Source organism: Oncorhynchus mykiss, chromosome 18 (assembly GCF_013265735.2).
Source record: "Oncorhynchus mykiss isolate Arlee chromosome 18, USDA_OmykA_1.1, whole genome shotgun sequence".
Lineage (NCBI taxonomy): Eukaryota > Metazoa > Chordata > Actinopteri > Salmoniformes > Salmonidae > Oncorhynchus > Oncorhynchus mykiss.
The window spans coordinates 25918113-25935246 of record NC_048582.1 but is presented as its reverse complement, the minus strand read 5'-3'; the positions used below and the strand labels follow the sequence as shown (position 1 = coordinate 25935246).

At 43.5% G+C, this 17134-nt stretch overlaps 1 pseudogene; it reads right to left on the bottom strand.

Annotated features, from left to right (window-relative positions):
* Positions 1–267: 267 nt before the first annotated feature.
* On the bottom strand, positions 268–5063 carry LOC110496782 (annotated as a pseudogene).
* Between the last annotated feature and the right edge of the window lie 12071 nt (positions 5064–17134).

The window sequence follows — 17134 nt, the reverse complement described above, 5'->3', positions numbered from 1 at the left end:
CATGCAATTTATTGAAAGTGAAATTAGGCATACATGACATTGGATGGGATTCACAGGGTGGACACACAATTGGACAACCCTATAGGTTGACAGCAAAAGCGTAGGCTTATTCTGTCATTTGATATTTAAAGTAGTGCAGTCAGTGTTATTTATCCTTATTCAGCTAAATATAGAATTACTATGTTAGTAACATTTTAGGGTTAGGTATTATTCCTTATGGCAGTGATCAATACCTCATTGATTGACAAATCATAATGTTATTTTAATTCAGGGAATATTCAAAACCTATGGTTGGAATGATCCTGGTTTGCTGGCTGGAATCTGGAAAAGAACAATCGTTGACATTACTCTTGAGCAGTAAGTTGGATTTCAAACAGTCAAGGCTCCCGTGTGAATAAGATACAGTACATTGAACTGGTGACTTCCCGGTTCCATTTCACTCCCTACCCCTTCTCCTTGTCTCTAACTCTTTTATGGAAGCAGTATGAAAACTCCTTATTCAAATTGGCAAATATTGATGGGTTAGGGTCAAGCATTATGGGTTGGGGTAGGGAGCGAATTGAGACCGGCTGGTGGCATCGCCTTACCTTCTGAGTAAAGGGGGTGTTACAGGCCAGACAGGTCCTCTCTGGGGTAGCAGGGCTGTCCAGGGTAAAGGGTCCCACTATACCAGCCTCTACCCGGGCTGCTGCCACCGCCTCTTTAATGGCGAAGAACACAGAGCTACCCAGGAACAGCACCGGCTTTCCGATGCCCTGTAGGGAAGAAGATTTACTTTACCATCAATTGAACTCGACAGAACAATCTTTACGGACTACTGTAGACACCAAAGGTCTTGGTTAGACTTGGTTAAAGGCTATAACTAGTTTGACTATAGTTTTTCCAGGTCACACACACACACCCTTCTCTCACCTTAGATGAGTAGATGGCATGTGGGTTGTCAGAGCCTGAAAGCAGGTAGACGTTGAACTGCAGTGGTCTGTCACAGACAGCAGGGATCTTGTACTGGGACGGGCCACGTTTGTACAACACTCCCGAGGGAGAGAACCTCAGCTCCTCCATGGTGTACAGACCCAAACCCTGCATGCCCTCAATCTGGCCAATGTCTACAGATAGGTTGATGCTCCTTCCAATAACCATAACAATGTCTGTCCTCACAGTCTAGAAATGGGCAGAAGAAAACGTCAAATTCTGCATATTTAATAGTATGAAATGGTGAATACAGTATGTCCATCTGACTAGTACTGAAGATAAAAAGTAAAGTGTGTAACAATAGTAAATGCATGCAAGAGATACTGGTTGTGTAAGTGAGGTTACCCTGTACAGTGAGACAGTCGACCTCCACCTCACTGCAGCGGGCACCGTAGGTGTAGTAGGCACACGGCTGACCCTCCTGCTTCTCCAAGTCCAACATTAACATCAGCCGTTTATGTTGTTATACAGTACATACACACACAATGCTATCTACTGTAAATATATACATTAAAGATTTGTGTATCTTCCACATTAGGTAACAGTAGCCATATGTTACACATAGGCCCTACAGTCCTAAAAGTCAATGGTTTTGTATCTGCAATAGTGAAATAAAAGACAGTATGTAAACTCATACGTGTTAGTTCTGTATGGAAATCTCTGTAGTATCCAGTAGCTGACAAACTGATCTTTTGGATGAATGCTTAGTTCACCTATTTTTCAGAACACAAACAGGTCATTTAGGACCATGTCGATATTCATGAACTGATTTATATCCCTCGGTTCTACTTAAATACATTTTGTCATGGGAAGTGGACATCAATAGGAAATACCCAGGTCTGCCATGTGCCTTCTGGGTTCAGTTTCCTGACAGGTTCCAGTCTTTGGAACAGGGTCTCACAGGCATCCTTTAGGGACGAAACGAAAAATGAAAAAAACATACCGGTTGAACATGACTGAATGATTGGTTGAATATCCATACTAACAGGCCAACAGGAAAATATCCACATCAGCACCAACTGATCTGGGATCAGGCTAGCTGGGGAGATCCCAGGCAATACTGTACCTTCACAGGCCATGCCATTGGCATCCTTGCCAAAGGAGGCGGCGGAGGGGCAGGTGTTGGGTACAGCACTGGTGTTGGTCTCTGTGATGTGGATGAGAGAGGCGGGGATGTGCAGCTCCGTAATCGCCACCTGGAGGTATTGATGAATTGATTGAATGTAAAAAGTACATACAGCCAAGTAGAAGCGGTACACATTTATGGAATAGTTACATAGTTAGTACAGAATGTGTACTACAATCATTATTTCACTCCAACTAGTCAAGCTAAGTGAGAAAGTATTGTACCTTCCTGTTGCATTTTAGGGTGTATTCCCTAGCCCATCTCTGTTCCACAATGACTGACTAAAACAGAACCATCCTTGTAGATGTGTACCAGAGATGCAAGCATGTCTCACAAACACACACACAAAAAAAATATAAAACCTTTATTTTATTGATTAATTATGTACAGTTGAAGTCGAAAGTTTACATACACTTAGATTGGAGTCATTAAAACTTGTTTTTCAAACACTCCACAAATTTCTTGTTAACAAACTATAGTTTTGGCAAGTCTACTTTGTGCATGACAAAAGTAATTTTTCCAACAATTGTTAAGACAGATTATTTCACTTATAATTCACTGCATCACAATTCCAGTGGGTCAGAAGTTTACATACACTAAGTTGACATAACCTGAAAGACCGCTCAGCAAGGAAAAAGACACGGCTCCAAAACCGGCATAAAAAAGCCAGACTACGGTTTGCAACTGCACATGGGGACAAAGATCGTACTTTTTGGAAAAATGTCCTCTGGTCTGATGAAACAAAAATAGAACTATTTGGCCATGATGACCATTGTTATGTTTGGAGGAAAAAGGGGAGGCTTGTAAACCTATGAACACCATCCCAACTGTGAAGCATGGGGGTGGCAGCATTCATGTTGTGAGGGTGCTTTGCTGCAGGAGGGACTGGTGCACTTCACAAAATAGATGGCATCACATCGATATATTGAAGCAACATCTCAAGACATCAGTCAGAAAGTTAAAGCTTGGTCACAAATGGGTCTTCCAAATGGACAATGACCCCAAGCATACTTCTAAAGTTGTGTCAAAATGGCTTAAGGACAACCAAGTCAAGATATTGGAGTGGCCATCACAAAGCCCTGACCTCAATCCTATAGAAAATTTGTGGGCAGAACTGAAAAAGTGTGAGCGAGCAAGAATGCCTACCAAATACTAATTGAGCGTATGTAAACTTCTGACCCACTGGGAATGTGATGAAAGAAATAAAAGCTGAAATAAATCATTCTCTCTACTATTATTTTGACATTTCAAATTATTTTAATAAAGTGGTGATCCTAACTGACCTAAGACAGGGAATTTTTACTGATTTGACTGTGCAAAGGCAAAGCTAACCTGGTTAAGGAAGCCGTCTGAGAATGCGATGCCATACTTAATGGGTATCGTGGCCATGCCTCTCTTCTTCCAGCGGTTCTGCTGGTTAAACTGGGCGATGGATTTCCGTCAGACTTCTCCCTGCATTCGTCCTAGCAATGCAGGAGGTTCAGGGACACCTCCTTGTACATGTTTATTTCACGGATCTGCTCAAGAAGGAGAAAATATTTAAGGAGAACTGTGTTATAAAGTGTGTAATAAAGTGTATACAGTACTTTATGAAATCTATAAGGTATTTATAGCACATTGATTTTATAGCATATTCAGCTATTTATCCATCTTAATAATCTCCGACGTCATCCGTTTTTGAATAGACTTATTTAAGTATGTCTGTCATGAGACTACCCACTTTGAGAGACTTTTGTTAATATCAATTAGATTTCTCAATATAAGGCACTGGTACCACCCATTCTATTATCATAGAAATATAATTAACTAGATCCTATTCATATGGCTTTCCTCCCTGTCCCCATTATCCTCCCTGACCTCTTCAGCATTGCAGCCCAACTTCATGGCCACGTAATGTTTGTTTTTTTACCTTTATTTAACTAGTCAAGTCTGTTAAGAACAAATTCTTATTTTCAATGACGGCCTAGGAACAGTGGGTTAACTGCCTTGTTCAGAGGCAGAATGACAGATTTTTACCTTGTCAGCTGGGGGATTCGATCTTGCAACCTTTCGGTTACTAGTCCAACGCTCTAACCACTAGACTCCCTGCCGTGTCATTGATCATGTTCTCAGTGACCAGCATGCTATGGAGCACGCTGAAGGCTCGGAACGCCGTGTTGGGGGGCAGGTTGGTTTTACACGCCACCGAGCGACCGCGAAGGTTGGGCATGTTGTACGCGTTGTCCAGGTGAAGGAGAATATTCTCTATTACCTGGAGAAAGGGAGGGGGCAAAGAGCTCAGACACTGCCTATGACAAGCATAGAGACAGCGTCTGGTAATAGATTTCAAGGATGACTTGGGACTTGGGGTTAAGAATTGAATGGTGAAAGGCAGAAGAAGAGTGACTCACCAACAAAGACTCATCTGCAGTGTTTCCAGAGTTGGCATACTATTGTAGGTCAGCAGCCATTATCCTCCCATCGTTCATAAAGCCCTCCTGGAGACATTAACACATTATCAGTCAAATCTACAGTACCACTTAGAGATCCCTCAAATGCTCTGACAGTCAGTCACATCACAAAGCCTTAAGAGGGGGGGCACCTTGTGTTTGCCCAGGACAGGGTGGCGGGCCCCAGTGATCAGTATTTCCTCTCCTCTCTCCCGACAACGCACAGCCCGACCAGTCCTGGGTAGAGAGATCAGAACAGGCTGGGATTCAAACAAACACATCAATGATGGTTTGGATTCACAGAGTACCATTACATTTGGGTTAAATATGTAATATATCATTAGATCAAGTCATACACTGGGGCAGAAAGAAGGACTGTTTCTCAATAGCCTTCTCAACAGTTAACACTAGGCCTGGCAGATCCTCATTGCCGATCTCACTACAGCCGCCCCTCTCTTAGCCTGCTTCCTGGTGTCAGCCACCACTGCACACACCATGTGGCCCACGCATGACACCTGAGGAACAGAGACGTACATGAAACCTGACAATAACATTTGTGAACATAGTATTAACTAACAGGCATGCATCTGTGCCTTCAAACAAGACCAAACATATGTGGACACCTGCTCGTCGAACATCTCATTCCAAAATCATGGGCATTAATATGGAGTTGGTCCTCCCCTTTGCTCATATAACAGCCGCCACTCTTCTGGGAAGGCTTTCCACTAGATGTTGGAACATTGCTGCAGGGACTTGCTTCCATTCAGCCACAAGACCGTTAGTGAGGTCGGGCACTGATGTTGGGCGATTAGGCCTGGCTCGCAGTCGGCGTTCCAATTTATCCCAAAGGTTTTTGATGAGGTCAGGGCTCTGTGCAGGCCAGTCAAGTTCTTCCACACAGATCTCGACAAACCATTTATGTGCAGACCTTGCTTTGTGCACAGGGGCATTGTCATGCTGAAACAGGAAAGGGCCAACCCAAACTGTTGCCACTAAGTTGGAAGCACAGAATCTTTACAGTTAGCATTCTCCTGGCATCCAACAAATCCAGATTAGTCCGTTGGACTGCCAGATTGTGAAGCGTGATTCATCACTCCAGAGAAAGACTCTACAACAGTCCCCTAAACCAGTTGATAATTACTGATTTTAAATCAATATGATAGTCAGTGGAGAGAGTACATTTGGGGTGCATTGCCTACTGTAACTTGACTCAACCTCCCAATGTTAATGTTGTGTAACAACTGCACTCTTAATTCAATCAACACCAACCGATACAGTGCCAATAAAGGATTAATACATTTCGATGAATGACAACATCTTGGTATCGTATCGTGCCCTAAATGGAAAAATAACCTATTAAATGTTATTTTGTTTGTATAACTTTGACCAAATAGAATGAAACTATGCACTTCTAACCAGAGGGTGGCACTATAACCTTACCTACCTAAATCCTCTCAACAAAATCACTGTTAATCACTTGTTAGGCGACCACATTGATTGATATAGAAAGCTTACATTTATAATATACAACAATTGCCCTTTGAGCAATTTTCTTTCTGAGACCGTGCCAAATCATAATGAGCAGTATGATGAGCAGTAAAATAAGTAGAATAAATATTTTCCAATATCGTGACGTTGTTTGTGGAGTGTTGTTTTGATTTCATAGATATGTAACCGATGTCAAATGGCTAGCTAGTCAGCGGTGGTGCGAGCTAATAGCGTTTCAATCTGTGACGTTGAAGTAGTTGTTCCCCTCGTAGCGTGGTGGGTAACGGTGCTTTGAGGGTGGCAATTGTTGATGTGTGCAGAGGGTCCCTGGTTCGAGGAGAGGGACGGAAGCTATACTCTTACAGATACATGGTTAAGGTTAAATGTGTTCTGCCCATGTGCACTAAATTCCACACTCCCAGAGGAAGACTGATAGACATCGTTTTTGGGTGTTGGCAGGTCACCTTGTTCTCTATGTCTCTCTCTCTCTCTCTCTCTCTCTGTGTGTCTCTTCAGCAGCACATTGTCTCCCAGTCAGACAGGCTGACCTAGACTGTGCTTCCTGTCTGTGGGCTGTTGTTCCGTTGCCAGGTCCCTCTCTTCTCTGCTGCTCTGTGGGACAGGTCTGTCCCAGGGGACTGAGAATGAGGAATGCACTGAGAGCACTTTCACAAGTAAATTGTGTCTAACAATGACGAGACACAAAAAAATAGTTTTAATGAATGAATCTATTAATTTGTTAAAGTGACCCCATCGAGTTCGTGACTTCGTGTACCAGGTGTTGCTATAGATAAGCCCCAAACCATACATACAATTAGCATGTCAGCTGAAAATGAGCTTCTTCTAGGTTATTTGTGTGAATAGGAAGAGAGAAAAATGTTATGGTAAGCTAGGTACCACATCAATGTTCTATTCCCTTTTTCCCTAAGGGGTTCACATTGATATTATTCCTTTAATCTGATACTGGGTGTACCCTACCTAAAACAACATCAGTGAACATACAGTACAGTCTAGTTTCTGTTTTTGGTTACTCAGCTAGGAGATCTGAGCGATTTCAGCCGTGCTGCTGTGTCCAATGTGGTGTCTTACATGCTGTTTCAACAGTAAACTTTGAAGATAGGATCAGGACTGCAGAACACAGTTACATAATGCTCAGACGACGAGAGCACAGTCGGACGGATTTACGTTCTCAGCTTGTTTCCAATTCAGTCTGACTTCACCGAGAGGTTGAGTGGAGAACACGACTCTGAATTTGACTTGAAAACCTCTTTCCTTCATTTCTTTCCTTCACTTAAGAAGCAAAACCTCTCAGGAATCCAGACGGGGGAATTTAACCCAGTGGTGTTACTACTCAGCCAAACTCTGGAATTGAAATGAAGGGGAAACATGCTTTAAATGAAGGGGAGACTTACATCAAAATAGCCCTTAAATCAATGTTAAGTGGTGAAGGACAGGGCAGACACTTTTGGGTGCTGAGTGAGTAGTGGTGGTGGGCCACCACCATGGATGCCCAGTGGGACTAGGCTTAATGTTTATGCATGAGCCCCAGACTGCAACTGGCTCCCTGCTGGCCCCCTGCTGGGGAATGATCATGGGCAGCGTGCCTCCTGGAGCGCTCATCACAGTGCTGCTAATGCATGGTGCTGTAAGGCTGTGGAAGGCTTCTCTCCTCTGGGATGACTGGGATTAGCCTAGCACACATAGGCATATTGAGATTAGTAGTCGACTGCTCATGTTGTGTCTCGCCCACTGTGTCCATTGTGTCTCTCTCAACCCCAGTTCAAACATCTACTTTTCTAACTTAAAAACTGTATACACAGTTTCTCTCAGGCTGGCAGTGTTGTTCAAGTGTATGGCATAGCGTAACAAGGTATTGTATTGTATTGTAGGCATGCCCCTATGGGCCAGTGTCCCTGAAACGTTACAATCTATCACCCTGGCATAGTTGTTTCCTCCTTCCATTAGCCCATCACTCCTTCCAAATCCCATCTGCTTCCCATTCCACCACATATTTATGTATGTATGGTCTTAGCTTCTCTCCCAGGGTGAAACAGCTGCAAATCCAACAAGACACAGATCTTGGCTGCGTTCAGTATGCAAACACTTAGTGGAACGTTCATATAAAATGAAACAGTGTTGTACTGAATGACCAGTTGAAAAACTGGGAGGTGTTGTGTTGGGCTGGGTTGGGGGTTCAAAATGCACTGCTGCCCATTAAATACATCACTCATTGTTTCAAGCCACACCCGCCTCAACCACCAAATGTACCTCAAAGTCTGTTCAAGAAAGTGCAAGAGTGTTTTGGGGAAACGTGTCATTCAGTACAAATCGTTACGCAATGTAGCAAACATTCAATCAAACTGAAGGCACCTCAGATCTGCATTACTTACTAATTAAAGCTCTTGCATGTGGCTAGCTAGAGAGCATTCCCTTCCCCGCCCTCACTCAAATCTAACTTATAAATCTTCAGCTGAGGCGAAGGCTGTTAGAATTCACTTTTTTTTCAAAGCGTGCAAACAGTGAGACAAAACAGAGGCTTCAGTTGTGGCATTTACAATCACAGAGTCTTTGCGCAGTGCTCAACTACTCGCTCTCTCTTGCTCTTTCTCTCAAACTGTCCCTCGTATTCTCAGTTATGAAGTCTAGGATTCAAGGCTGCAAACAGAAAGTCTACTCTGATTTATTGAGTCAGAAAGGGAATTAAAATATTGTAACGTGAGAGAAAGTAGCAAGAGGCAAAACGGTCACTGCCAGGGACCATTTGTAATTAATTTAGCTCAGAGGAGAATAGCTTAATGGCAGCAGCCAGCCAGTGTATAAGCATGTTAAATAATAACTGAAGTGCCCTGAGGATGTGCACTGTACACAGTGTAATCTCACATGCAGGCAAGAGACCGCTTACACAGTCTGAGATAGAGAAGAGAAGAGAAGAGAAGAGAGAGAAAGAGCGAGAGAGAGGATGGCAAAAAAAAGTACCAGTGCTTTAAGACCCTGATCAGACAAGACAGAGAAAGAGAGCGAGTGGTAAATATTTCTTAATCACAGGCTTTTTTCTAGATTTATTCAAAGAGCTCAGAGTTTGTGATGTAAAAATAAGAGGAAAGCATTGCATGGGCATTGGGGATATTGGCATGGATATTTCTTTGAAGATTTAATATACTATGAAAAGATCAAAACTACAAAGAAACTCAAGAAACCTGGCAGTCCAGAGAATCTGGTAGAACCCAGCTGCCATAGGTGTACATACTGTGTCAGTTCCATGCGAGACAACGTTTGATATACAGTATCTATACAAAATTCCCTCACATTGACAATCTGCTCGTGGAACATGTTTGGAACGTGCAAAGTCATCAACAGTTCTTGCGGATACTTTTTGTGTACCGAAGGAGTGCCTGTCATACTGCTACATACTATAGTTCTACTCTGAGCCACGGCTCTTGTTCTACCTGCCCAACCCAAGCCTTTGGTCTCGAGAAGTAACATCTCACCTTGGGAAAGCCTGGAAGCTACATGATCAGAGGGTGAAGTGAATAACAGGGGGGACCAGTAGCAAAGCCCATTAGACCTATAGGATCAGAGTGATCTAGTAATCTAGTCCAGACTTTGCCCTCAGGCTTTCCCAGTTCTCAGGTCCTTCTCATGGGCCGTCCCATGAGTGTTTCTGTTTGATGTAGGGCTGCAGGTGTTTGCACAGCCTGGTCCTGTGAGCTGTGGGTAGGGCTGGCCTGCAGGGTCTGAGTGGCTCCAGCTGCAGTAGGTACAGTAGCTATCCAGGGTCGTGTTCATTAGGGTACGTTGAAAACGAAAACAAGCGTTTCTTATTGGACAAGTTCACGTGGTCCCTCCCGGTTTCAGTCGGTTTTGATGCCTAATGAATGCACTCCAGCTCTCCATCATCTCAGAGTTTACAGCCCAAACTTTCTGTTTACACATATTAAAGGGGCTTTGGATGGAGGCTTTAAGGCTCAGCCGCATCAGACGTGGTCACGACAGGGCAGCACTGAAAGCTACTTGGCGGGGGTTGGTTGGTTTTGATAAACACTTCTGTGATTGTGGAACACGAACCACCATCCCCATTCTTCATTGTGCAGTGCTCTATCCAGAGAGGTAATGCTTAATGATAATAGTTCACGGGGGTATGGGGTACTGTCTCGTCTCACACTACTAGAGTCAGTCACTATTTCATCTCTCACTCACAGCCTCTCTCCAACCCCTCTGGGACTCGTGTTGAGTGTGAGTGCACCCAGATCTAGATACACTACCCTCTGAATTACTGTCCTCTGCTGTACAATTTCATCTGGTGAAATTCAGCGGTGTTGAGGCTTCAGGCTTGTAGGATGTAAATTACATGCTTTTCACCCCTCCACAGCAACATGGTGTCGTTAATAAGCCACAGAGAGGGAAGGTTTTGCCAAAATGTAGGCATCACGATGACAGACGATAACACGTTCAAGTCTTTCATTTACATAAAGCTCTGCCCTGATGTATGACGCTAGTCGACTACATTCAAGATACGGTACTTTGCTTTGTTTACTTAACATAGCTCTGTTATCTCTTAGTTTTTTAAACGTTTTTTTTTACGAAAGATACACAATTGTGCCCTTCAGACAGAAAAGGGAATTGGCCAAAGAAAACTTTAGGGCATTGTGTTGTTGTGATTGCATGCCAGACATGGAATTTGACACATACCTTAACATCTTGTCTGGGAATGAAAATCCACAAACAATAATGGCTAGAGTGATATTAAAAGTACCTAAGATACCATCTGCTAAATGACAACCACTGTGAAATATAGGAAGCATTACATCTATATAGATTGGAAAGGGTTAATAAGATAGAAGCTCCCGTGTGCTCACTTGTTTCATGTCACTCAATGGAATGATCAGCATTAGGATGAAGGGGACCAACAGAAAAGACAGACAGAACATTGAGGATCAAAAGCTTATAGGCCTACCAGAAGACCACATTGCACCCATATGCAAACATACAGTATACACTCTGGATCTGCAGTCAATCAGTTATCATTGGATCACACCTCTCTGCATATGGTGAGCTTATGGTGGTTGCTGAGGTTACACTCCCTTCCCGGTTCCCTTACCTCAGCCCTCAGAGCTGGTTGCTGTAATAGTATCATTCCAACTGTGTTGGTGTGAAGGGGAAGCATATCCCAGACTCCTCTCTGCCTACGTAAAGGCATTTGGTGGCGGCAAACAGGGGTGTGTTCGTGTGTGCCTGTGCGTGCCTGTGCGTGTGTGCGTGTAGTCTAACCCAAGGGGCTCATTCATTTTCTGAAGGGATGCCAGTCTCTCTCATTATCCTGCAGCACTCTGCCTGCCGAATACCTGTAATTGAATTTACCTTTGGGCAGCAAAGCCCAGCAGCTGTTGTTTATCTGACACTGTAGATCCCCCGTTTACATTAACTTACTGCTCGGCGTGTTCCTGCAGAGAGGTGGGCGTGCTGCACCCTCAGGGATCCTTCTACTGCTGTTTGTGTGTGTGTGTGTGTGTGTGTGTGTGTGTGTGCGTGCGTGCGTGCGTGTGTATTCTCTTCCAATCCACTTGTCTTCGATTTCAATGATGTAAAAGGATCACGAGCCTCCCTTCCAACTTCCACATTTCTCATGTTTCTGTGTCGTCTTATGTACGGCTGCCCTTTTTTGAGCGACTATTGCATTCCATCCCTGCAAATCGGATTTCCGTTCCGCATACGTCTGCATGCAAAGCTCCTCATTATTCATCCCTGGCCTTCCTTTAGTGTCACATCAGAAATAATTGACAAAGACAGGGGGAGAAACAGGCTACCACCTACGCAGCAGTGGCAATAAACACATCTTAAGCTCTTCCTGTTGATGGATTTCTTTTCTCCCTTTCATGTGAGAGAGGAGGATAGAGATGCATCTACAGCATAGCATACAGTCAGGTCCATAAATATTTGGACATTGACCAAGTTATTATTATTTTAGCTGTCTACCACAGCATTTGCGAGAACAACATATTGAAATTAGGCCATGAGAAAGTGCAGACTTTCAGCGTTAATTTGAGGGTATTTGCATCCAAATTGGGTGAACGGTGTAGAAATTACAGCACTTTGTATATGTGCCTCCCCCTTTTTAAGGGACAAAAATGAATTGGACAATTGGCTGCTCAGCTGTTCCATGGCCAGGTGTGTGTTATTCCCTCGTTAGTTAATTTACAAGTAAGCAGATTAAAGGTCTAGAGTTGGCTTCAAGTGTGGCATTTGCATTTGGAATCTGTTGCTGTTAACCCTCAATATGAAGTCCAAAGAGCTGTCACTGCCAGTGACGCAAGCCTTCATTAGGCTGAAAAATCAAAAAAACTCATCAGAGAGATAGCAAAAACATTACATTTGGGTACATTCTTATAAAGAAAGAACGCGCTGGTGAACCCAGGAAGACCACGGAAAACAACTGAGGTGAATGATGAAAAAAAAAAAAACTTCACAACAGTTGTCCAGATCAAGAACACCCTCCAGGAGGTAGGCATATCTGTATCAAAGACAACATGTTTTTATTTCACCTTTATTTAACCAGGTAAGCTAGTTGAGAACAAGTTCTCATTTACAACTGCGACCTGGCCAAGATAAAGCAAAGCAAGAGAAGACTTCACCAGAGTAAATACAGAGGGTTTACCACAAGATGTAAACCATTGGTAAGCCTCAAAAACAGGAAGTTCAGATTAGAGTTTGCCAAAAAAACATCTAAACAAAAATCTTGTACTGGAACAACATCCTATGGACAGACGAGACAAAGATCAACTTGTACCAGAATGATGAGAAGAGTATGGAGAAGGGGAGGAACTGCTCATGATCCGATGCACACCACCTCCTCTGTGAAACATGGTGGAGGTAGGGTTATGGCGTGGTCATGTAAAAAAGTATTAGGTTACTTTCTCAGTATGCTTCGGGTCATTGTCACAGCAGAATTAATCTGCTGCCAATGGAACTGGTTCAGGACAGGACAAGAGCAGCAGGATGAATTCTGAAGTGTTAACGGCTATATTATCTGCTCAGATTCAGCCAAATGTTTCAAAACTCTTTGAATGGTGCTTCACAGTGCAGGTGGACAATGACCCGAAGCATACTGCGAAAGTAACCCAATACTTTTTTAAGGCAAATGAGTGGAATGTTATGCAATGGCCAAGTCAATCACCTGACCTGAATCCAATTGAGCATTTCATTTCACTTGCTGAAGGCAAAACTGAAGGCAAAATGCCCCAACAACAAGCAGGAACTGAAGACAGCTGCAGTAAAGGCCTGGCAGAGCATCACCAGGGAAGAAACACAGCATCTGGTGATGTCTATGGGTTCCATACATCAGGCAGTCTATGGGTTCCATGCATCAGGCAGTCAAGGATTTCCAACCAAGTATTAAAACTCACAATTTTATGATTGTTAGTTTGTCCAATTACTTTTGAGCCCTTAAAATTGGGGGACTGTGTACAACAATGGTTGTAATTCCTACAGGGTTCATACAATAATTTTGACAAAACCCTTAAATGAAAGATGAAAGTCTACACTTAAAGCACATCTTGATTGTTTCCTTTCAAATCCATTGTGGTAGCGCACAGAGCCAAAATTATGCAAATTGTGTCACTGTCCAAGCACTTGGACCTGACTGTATATTACAATGAGTGTACAAAACATTAGGAACACATGCTCTTTCCCATGACAGACTGACCAGGTGAATCCAGGTGAAAGCTATGATCCATTACTGAGGTCACATGTTAAATCCACTTCAATCAGTGTAGCTGGAGGGGAGGAGACAGGTTAAAGAAGCCTTCAGACAATTGATGGATTGTGTCTGTGTGCCATTCAGAGGGTGAATTGGCAAGACAAAGTGCCTTTGAACAGGGTATGGTGGTAGGTGCAACGGTTTGAGTGTGTCAAGAACTGCAACGCTACTGGGTTTTTCATGCTCAACAGTTTTCTGTGTGTTTCATGACTTGTCCACCACCCAAAGGACATCCAGTCAACTTGGCACAACTGTGGGAAGCAATGCGGTCAACATGGGCCAGCATCCCTGTGGAATGCTTTTGATACTTTGTGAAGTCCATGCCCCCACGGATTCAGGTTGTTCTGAGGGCACAAGGTGGTGCAACTCTTGATTGAGGAACGAACTGCTCTCATTACGTAAAAAAATATATATTAAAAAATATTGACTTAAGCTCAACAATCATCCATGCTGTTGACAGGGAGCCAAGGGGTTAGCTCTGCGCTCACATCTTACATTCCTGCCAAATGACTAGTTAATGCTGGGACCACTGAGACTGAGAGGGGGCATTGTATTGACACCTTCCTCCTCTCCTTGCAAAGTCTGTTCCACCTGCCTCTAAACATGATATCTGTAAGAAGAGAAAAGAGAGCTTAATAATTCTGAGTCACTTGCCCCCGTGTTCGGTCACGAAGGTAGATGTTACACCAGCCTTCGCTTTGGCTCCCCAGCCTGTCCAGCTCAGGCGTTCAGCGTCGCCGGCCTTTTAGCTGCTGCCGCACCCTTCACTCATCAACCCCGGACTTGTCTCGTCATCATTACACACACACCTGGTCCAATCCCCACTCAATTTATACACTCCCTCTGTCGTTTGTCGGTCATTGTAAATGTTGCTGTAATGAACACGAGGGAGACAGAGAGCTGGTTTCTAGCACAGAGCGCAGCAGGTGTTTAATGAAAGGGACCATGGGAGGAGGCAGGTAGCTGGGTCCAGAGGCAGGCAGAAGGTCATACACGGTAGGTCCAAAAATGTCAACAGTACAGGCAGGGAATAGGCCAAGGGCGTCGTGAGTGAGGCAGGCAAAAACTATCATACATGGGAGGAGAGAAGGATGGGGGGAAAAAACAGAGCTCTGAAAAAGTGTGTCTGAAAACAAACAATAGCTTACAGTGATGGGGTGCAAGGAACTGAACTAAATCGTGTCGGATGATGACATGCAGGTGTGTGAACAGGTGATTAGAATTCCGGTGATTGAGATCTGGAGAGTGAGCTGGAAAGTGGGCTGCGTTCCGGGGATCTAAGTGTTTGGGAGTGTGAGTTGGACGCAGACATTACAGTTGCTTGTTTTCCCGAGAGGAATCTCTCCTACTATTTCCTGAGTACTTTATTATTTTGCACTTTGGGTTTTGTCCTGCTTTTATATATATATATATATATATATATATATATATATTAGTGTTTTAATAAACTCAGTAGTTCTAAACTTGTGACTGCCTCTTGCCTACTCCTGACTACACTTGTGACAGTAGAGAGCTTTTGCAAGTGCAGCTGCATTATGGTGGCATGGATCTAGGTCTAGGATATGAACTTTCATGCCCGGGGACGTTCTGAGAGAAAGCTTTCCTCCATCCCATTCCATTTACAATACACTCACTCAACAGCTGACCTAGACCTAGAGGAACGAACTACTCTATTATTATGTAAAAAAAATAAAAAATTTAAAAAATGAAAGAGATTGACTTAAACTCAAGAATCAACCCATGCTTACCATTCCTTAGTATGTGCAGAACCAAAACAGCTCAAAACACTGTATTGTCTAAACTAGGAAGAGTTGAACGCTTAAACACCTGAGGGATAACTACCTCAAGGGTCAGATCCTTGCAATACTGCAAAATGTCTGCGGTGGATGGAGTGAAACAACTGGTGGGGTATACACCAAAGCAGGATCAATGAATGAGCCAGCTAACTAAATATTCTGAAACAACTTTATGTTTTAGAAAGATAAGCTTGAAATGGGCATGGTCTAATTGACTCAACAACCCCCCCCCCCCCCCCCCCCCCCAGACCCCCCAAAAAAAACATATCTACATTTACCTTTCTTAATGAACCAGGAAATCTATAGTTATTCCTGATTATTCCTCATTCATCCTGCTTTGTAGTATACCTCTTTGATGAAGTGCAAAGCCCAGTAAACAACTGTAGGATTCTGAGTATCTATTTTACCCATGCAGTAACCTCCAAAACCTCCTCTTTTGGAGGTTACAGAACAGCCAGTGCTTTCACCAGGCTCCACCTGGAGTGTGTGTGTGTGTGTGTGTGTGTGTGTGTGGTGGGATTGGTCTATCCTACTGTTGACAGGGAGCCAAGGGGGTAGCTCTGCTCTGCGCTCACATCTCACATTCCTGCCAAATGACTAGTTAATACTGGGAGCACTGAGACAGAGAGGGGGCATTGTACTGACGCCTTCCTGCTCTCCTTGCAAAGTCTGATCCACCTGCCTCTAAACGTGATATCTGTAAAAGGAGAAAAAGAGAGCTCCATTCTGAGTCACTTGCCCCTGTGTTCTGTCATAATGGGCAGAGGGCTTTTGCAAGTTCAGCTGCATTATGATGGCATGGATCTAGGATATGAACTTTCATGTCTGGGGACGTTCTGAGAGAAAGCTTTCCTCTGGCCCATTCCATTTACAATACGCTCACCCAACTGCTGACCTCGACAGATATTGGAGACCATTTGAACGATATATCTTGTACACAAAAGCAATTATGACACACTACTACTGTCTTCTGTAACTCATCAAGCATAAAACAAACTAGGAGGTTGAGTTTTGAGTTTTTCTGGATGATTTCAGCTGAGCTCAGAGAAAAATCAACCCAATCCCAAACAATCATCTGATCATGTCATATACACTCATGACGTGACAGGGCTCTTGGGGGGGGAAGGTGAAAGGTGAAATACCTTATTTAACTCATCCTGGCCTTTACAGAATGGGGCCTGAAATGACTTAGTAATGCATGTGTTGTGAGTAAGATTAATGGCATCTTGTTAAGGAGAGTTATGAGACTCTCCTCTCTCCTTAGGACTCTTACTGCATTCACTCCCATATGCAGCAAGATTGATGGGTGAACTTGTGGCAGTGAATCAAAGATCATAAACTGCTATGCATATCACGATAGAACATGTACAGTATGCACAAAATGAGTGTCTTGAGGCAGCCTGGCCTCAGTTTGAGTCAGATTCATGAATGTAGCCTTATGCTATTAGACCTTGGTGCTGCTGATACTGTATAAATGTAGTGGCTACATGGGAAAATGATAACCCGAACTGGCACTAACCAGGGAATACCTAGATGTCAGAGAATAACAGCTGAAGAGGAGGACTGAGCC